Raw genomic sequence first — 7587 nt, forward strand, 5'->3', positions numbered from 1 at the left:
AGACCAGGGCTGCAAAACGTTTGCCCTCCTGCAGATGCTGGACTACAACTCCCATCATCCCTATTGGCCATGGTGGTTGGAGATGATGGGAAATGGAGTCCAACAATAGCTGGAGGGCCAAAGTCTTTCTCTCTCTCTCTCTCTCTCTCTCTCTCTCTCTCTCTCTCTCTCTCTCTCTCAAGTTAGGAAATTGCCAGGGTTGTCAATTTTCCATTCACCACCAGATGGCCTAACTCTTCCATTGTTCGCCAGGAACAAAGTCTTGTAGCGGGTGGAAGAATCAGTGATGATAACTTTTAAGCTTTGCATATATTTGGCACTCTCGCATCATCCAGCTATTATTCAGCGAGTTAATAAATGAGGCAGAAGGATTAATTCTTAAACTGACCCTCTGCTTATAAAATAAAAGATGCTTGCAGAATGCAGATGGAGATGTAGGCTACAGATGCAATCTAATCCAGTGCAAAGCACAGAGCCCAAAAACTCACTAGCTTGTTAGTCTCTGGGTAAACATGTATACACGTCACAAGGTCTCATTAACCTCCAGCATACATTGAAGGATTAAGCTGGTCCCCGAGACTCATATTTGCCCATAGTGTTATTGACCCTCCAGTGAAAATCCTCCATTGGCTAGTTAAAATAGGTTTAGCTGTGATTTGAGTCTTCCAAGGAAAACAAAGGAGATTTAATAGGCCGGGGAGTCTGTCCTGTGCAGAGTTGGAGTTGTGGGTTTTGATTTATAAGGCTTTAAATGGTTGGGGATTTAACTGCTAAAGCAGCAATTCGTCTCCTCGTATGATGGGGCTGCAATGGTGATCAGCGGCAGTGCCTGAATGGAATGGCTCTCTCATCTAAAATGGAGATACAGTGTTGTCAAATCTTTCTCCACAGAGAGCTCAGAGCCACGGCATCTTGTGGTTTTTTATGGCCGGTTCATGACATCTAGAGCCCGGTTCCTGGAGGCACAGATCTCACCTTTCACACAAGGTCAGGCCTCTCTCTCTCTCTCTCTCTCTCTCTCTCTCTCTCTCTCTCTCTCTCCACACACCCACACCATTTCCCCTGCAAGGAGCTGAGCTGACATCTGCACATATCCAGCACATTCAAAGGATCATCTGGAAAGGCTCTGAGAAAGTAATAGGTTTCCTAGTCCCCAGCCAACAAAGAGAAGATTGAAAGCATAAACTACGTACGCTCCCACTGCCCCTATTGGTCCGGGGCGGTCCCTATTTTCTGGCACCTGTCCCTGGTAAATCACTGTTCCTGTTTTGTCTTTGAGGTATGTGTTTAAAGCTGGGTTGTTAGAATTGCCATTCTTTAGAGTCTGCCTCTCCCTCCCTCTGCTATCTAGAAGCTGAATCCCACCTCAGAGAGAGATTTGGCTTCTAGGGAGCTGAGGGAGCTGGGCATGCACACTCACTCTAAGGTTCCATGGGGTGCACAGCCTGCCAATTCACACATGGCAGATGCTGAGGGGATGATGATATTGTTGGGGAAGTACCCTCTTTGGGCCATTTTACTAATTGGTAGCCACAAATTGGCAAGAAGGTTTGGGAAACTGATTCATTGTGAATTTGGGAAGGCTTTGCATGGTTGCAACCATCAAGGAGGCTTCCCAACTTCTGGAAGTGTACATGTCCCCCTTAAAATATTAGTAGAAGAAAAGTTCAGGGTGGCATGGGGGGGGGCCCTCCAGAGGGTGGCAAGGTGGGGCAGAAATCCTGAGGCTGGGGAGAGCCCTATAGAAAATGAACAAAACCAGGCTATTTGCACATTATATCGTATGTGTGCACAGGTAAATATATACGTTACGTATCTGTTTATGCTTCAACAGTGAACCTGGGTAATGGGAGTTTTTAACGTAGGGAACAGATTGTGTATACTGTTGAACATGCATTGAACATCATGTGCAACGATGTGTATGCAAATCAGCAATCTATGTACATTATACACATATTGTCCATGTGTACAACATAATGTGTGAATAGCCCTTGTCTTTATTTTCTCCATATGTAGTACTGAGTAACTAATGGAAAAATGAGAAAATTGCCTTTCATTATACCAGCAAGCTTTTTCCTTTCTTTTTCTGTTTGAAGCCACTTTGGCATTCCTTTAATTGATGATGCAGCTCAGCAGGTGTAGATTTCTTGCATGGATGTTGCACAGGAGAAAACTGCATCTGTTGGATTACAGTTTTAATATGCACTTTGTAATAAAATAAACAGGGTTTGTATACAAATGATTTTAATGGGGGGGAAATCTTGAAATCTGGATGTGATCAAGTTATAAAAGAAGGCTATGCACACGCACCCTGCCGGGGCAGAGAACACAACAGGGTGGTGGGAGGCAGGATTTAACATACCTTCCCCCCAGATGATCACCTGTATAATATTCAGTGCACCATCACACACCCAGACGATCTGCACTGCACAGAGTGGCATGGATCATTATCTGTGCTGCTCCTGGCAGTGTGGATCCCTAGAGGCCCGGACTCATTTTCCCAGCCTCCTCGTATCCCACAAGGCACTGCATGATGAGCATGGGGATACCCCCATGAGAAGGGCACTCTAGGCACCCGTCTCTGTGTATGCTTGGGCTGTGTGCAGTCCAAGGAACGACATAATCTCAGCGCCAGGGTTAAGGGTGCACTTGCACCCTTAACCTTGGCTAGGAGCTGGGGCAAAAATGCAGAGTTAGGCTGAGCGGGAGTTGCAGGATCAGGAGTTATCCTGGCGCTCTACATGAGCAGGGCTGCCCTAGCCTGGGTTTGGCTGTTCGTGAGAATAGCCTTAGTGAGTGGGTTTTTAAAAAATAGTAAATATGGAACTGCCATATTATCTTATCCCTAGTTAAGACTTATTTTCAGATTTTTTTTACAAAAAAAATCACATTAACTAATAGCGTATTAAGAAATAAACAGGCTAGAGGATAAATGAGACTAAGCTGGCTTATGCATTAATGAAGCAAAATCAGATGTCAGATCATTAATTAAATTCTACAAATCATTGTGTCACCATCACCAACAAAGGCTATGAGCTCAATATCAAGGTGCAAATTAAATTGTATGGCTACTTTTTTTTTTGCAAAAATATTAAAACGCCAGTGGTACTATCAGCTTCAGAGAGCCTCTCTAGCTGGCAAGATTGTAAGCACCATCAGTGAGAATGCAGTCAATAGATGGAAGTGTGTATGTGTGCACACACATTGAAATCCCCTTTAAGGGTCCTTCACTTTCCAAAATACTGCATCGAATATCCAACTTAAAAATTTGCATGATACATTCTTATTTGTGTTAAAACCTATACAACTATTCATATTTAAAAAGACCAAACAACAACTACTACTATTAAAATATACCACTTTTCAGCAAAGTTTCAAAAGTGGTTTACATAATAAACCACAAGATAAAGAATACATAAATCAGTAAGAAGCCTTCCCTCTCACATTTCAAACAGCAAGCAGCCGCTGCCTATTTTAGCCAACACATCTACCTCCAAAGCAGCTGCATTGCATTAAGATGTTTTGCCTGTCATCTCCTTTTCTAACCAGCCTCTTCCTCTGATTTGTGATTCCCTGTTCCAATTAACTCCCTTCCTTTCTCAGGAAATATCCCCATGTAATGTTATGTCCCCTGCTAACTGGGCAAAGAGGCACCTTTAAAATGTGGTGATTCTCTATATTTAGGGGGCGAGGGGGACTGGCCCTATCCATCCCCAGCTCAGTACCTCCAGTGACAGTTGCTGGTGTCTATCTTATGTTTCTTTTTTAGATTGTGAGCCGTTTGGGGAGAGGGATCCATCTTATTTATGTATGTATTTATTATTTCTCTATGTAAGCTGCTTTGGAACCTTTTTTGAAAAGTGGTATATAAATAGTCCTTCTTGTTGTTGTTGTCATGCTAGCAGCTAGTTTAACAAGTAGACTAGGGCCGCATTCACACATAATGGCAAACCGGAGCTAAACGTGGCCGAGGTTTCAGTTCGTAACTCCAAATTGCACCACAGACATTAGCTAAACCACGGCCTGCCAAACTCCAGTTCCAGAAGGGAGCCCCTCTCTTCTGCTCGGCCTCCAAGGCAGATCCCAGCAAGCTTCATGGCCAGACTGTGAGCAAAGCATCACCACATCAGCAGGGTGGCCACAACTGCCCATGATGTCAGTGGGGGGCGTGCTGAGTTCGACTGTGCATTTTTGGAGTGCTCCACCTGCTCTCGGCATGGAAAGGGCATTTAAGCCCATTTAAATGCCCTGCCATGCTATGCCATGGCAGCACTTCTTCTGCTAGCGATGGTGCCTCCTCCTCCCAAGTAGCCCTGCGCCCTAATAGTCCCACACAAAAATGAATTCTCAGGGGGTTTGGGCTCCAGGGGTGGGAAGGTTTGCTATTACACTTTAATTAAGGGAGAGGAACATTCCTAGGAGGAGACATGTAGATGAAGGAGGGCAAAGGATGCTGGGGGATGCTGCAGGCTTTGTCCCACCATAACTTTGGATGATGCTGCAAGGGGTGACCCTGGCAAAGCAGTCCTTGCAGACCCAACTGAAATCTGCTGTCTGGCAGCTTGTTGCCAAGCGGGCTCACTCTCTGATGAGAGGGTCAGTCTACTGGGGATGGTTGTGCCCATCCAAGGGCGGTGCCCCATCCACGGACTGCGAGCTCACGAGTTGAGACAACCCACCAATACACTAAAGGAGGCCCCACTTGTGTGAGGCCCAGAACCCTCAATGGTAAAAAAGAGAAAGGATTATCTGCAATCTTCATCCCCCCCCAATCCCCCTGAAGTCTTGCAAGTACCCAGAGGTCATCTAGATGCCCCATGTGCCATGGCCCAGACACATGCAGAGAGGGGAGACACTGGGACAGACCTTTAAACCCATTCAGAACCCAAGGTCCTAGTCTGGCGTTGTGCTGTATGAAGATCTGCAGGTGCAAGGAATCGCAAGAGAAGAGTGTTTCCATTCTCCATCCACCCTGGGATAGGGGGGTGGCCGTTCCGGGGTGCTGGCAAGGGCATACATATCAACATGGGCAAAAAGGCTGGCAGGAGGCACATTTCTGTGGCAGCTTGGACCTAGTCCCCAAGATGAGGAAAGCAATCGCCAAGGTACCACTTCCCATGGCTGGGTGGGGTTGGTCTCTCTCAACTCTGTCCTCAAGGTTTCCAGATCATACAACAGCCCCGTCTCAAGGGTCGGGGAGGGGGCATTGCAGTCAACTATCGAGAGATCCTCCCCGTTTCCAGATGCCCGGTCAGGCAATCTCAGAATTTCTAGTGCTTGTCCTTGAGGGTGGGCCTCCGAGATAGGCTGGGGATTCTGCTGGTGTACCGACTACCCCGCTGCACTTCAGTCTCCCTGCCTGAGCTGGTGGGGGTGGTCTCGGAGGTGGCCTTGGGTTCCCCCAGGCTTATTGTTTGGGGGGATTTCAGTGTCCACGCTGAGGCCCCCCTAGTGGTTGCAGCTCAGGATTTCATGGCCTCCATGGCAACCATGGGCCTGTCTCAGTTGGTATCGGGCCCTACCCACATGGCGGGACATACTCTGGATCTGGTTTTTGCTGACCGGGAAATAAATGATCTGTAGGTGGGGGAATTTGAGACAACTCCCTTGTCATGGACAGATCATCATCTGGTGGGGTTTAGTTTGACTGCTCCATCTGCCCTCAGCATGGGTGGTGGGCCGATTAGGATGGTCCACCCCCGGAGGCTTATGGATTCGCTTGGATTCCAGACGGCCCTCTGGAAATTTCCATTGTTCAGAGCTGGTGACCCTGTTGAGGCCCTGGTTGATCTCTGGAATGGAGAGACAGCCTGGGCTGCTGACACGGTTGCTCCTAAACGCCCTCTCCGGCTTGGTGGAACCTGATCTGCTCCTTGGTTTTCCTCGGAGCTCAGGGCGATGAAACAACTCGGATGACGGCTGGAACGACGCTGGAGGAAGAGTCGTGTCAAATCCGACCGAACATGGGCTAGAGCCCATTTTAGGGACTACTCCATGGCAGTGGGGGTGGTGAGGAAACATTTTTTCTCCGCCTCCATTGCATCTGCTCAGTGCAGACAAACAGAGCTGTTTCGTGTGGTAAAAACACTGCTCCACACATACCCCCAGGTAATGGGGGGGGGGATCATCTACAGCCCATTGTGATCAGTTTGCTTGCCACTTTGCAGATAAAGTCGCTCGCATCCGTGCCAATTTGGATTCCAGAGTTTTGGCAGTTCTGGCAGACGTGCCTCTGGTACCATCTGGTCCCGTTGTGATGGATTCTTTTCAGTTAGTGCGGCCTGAGGATGTGGACAAGATCCTGGGCAGTGTGCGGGTGACATCATGTGCTCTTGACCCTTGTCTTTCATGGCTAATAAAAACTGCCAGGGAGGGTACAGGTAGATGGTTGGAGGTGACTATTAATGCTTCATTAAGGGAGGGCAGGATGCCACCATGCCTCAAGGAGGCGGTGGTAAGACCATTATTTAAAAAGCCCTCCCTTGATCCCTCCAATCTGGACAACTCTAGACCAGTCTTTAACCTGCCCTTTGGGGGCAAGGTGATAGAGTGTGTGTTGGCGTCCCAGCTGCAGAGGGTCTTGGATGATACGGATTATCTGGATCCTTTTCAATCTGGCTTCCGCCCCGGGTATGGGACTGAGACTGCCTTGGTCGCTCTAGTGGTTGTTCTACGCTGGGAACTAGACAGGAGGAGTGCATCCCTGTTGGTTCTGCTGGACCTCTCAGAGGCGTTTGATACCATCGACCATGGTATCCTTCTGGGCCGCCTCTCGAGTATGGGAGTTGGAGGTACTGCGTTGAAGTGGTTCCGGTCCTTTCTTGAGGGGAGGGTGCCGAAGGTGGTGCTGGGGGACTACTGCTCAGCTCCGTGGCCACTGGCCTGTGGGGTCCCGCAGGGTTCGGTCTTGTCTCCCATGCTGTTTAACATCTACATGAAACCGCTGGGAGAGGTCATCTGGGGATTTGGACTGAGTTGTCAGCAATATGCGGATGACACTCAGCTCTATCTCTCCTTGTCACCTGATCCTAGGGAGGCGGTGGATGTCCTGAATCGGGAGCTGGAGGCCATGATGATTTGGATGTGGGGCTAATAAACTGAAATTGAATCCAGACAAGACGGAGGTACTGTTGGTCAGTAGGAGAGCCAATCGGGATGAGGAGATTTTACCGGTTCTGGATGGGGTTGCACTCCCCTTGAAGGAGCAAGTACGCAGCTTCGGGGTACTATTGGACCCAGCTCTGCTTTTGGAAGCTCAGGTGGAGACGGTGACTAGGGGTGCCTTTGCATGGTTTTGGCTAGTGCGCCAGCTGCGTCCCATTCTTGAGAAGGCAGATCTGGCCATGGTTACCCATGCCTTAGTCATGTCATGGCTGGATTACTGTAATGCACTCTATGTGGGGCTGCCCTTGAAGAATATCTGGAAACTTCAGCTAGTGCAAAATGCGGCAGCTAGGGTTTTATCCGGAGCTGCCCGATGGGAGCACATCACACCCTTTCTGAAAGAGTTGCACTGGCTGCCAGTTTGTTTCCGGGTCCAATTCAAGGTGCTGATTTTGACCTTTAAAGCCCTTAATGGTTTGGGCC

Source organism: Hemicordylus capensis, chromosome 5 (assembly GCF_027244095.1).
Source record: "Hemicordylus capensis ecotype Gifberg chromosome 5, rHemCap1.1.pri, whole genome shotgun sequence".
NCBI classification, from domain to species: Eukaryota; Metazoa; Chordata; class Lepidosauria; order Squamata; family Cordylidae; genus Hemicordylus; species Hemicordylus capensis.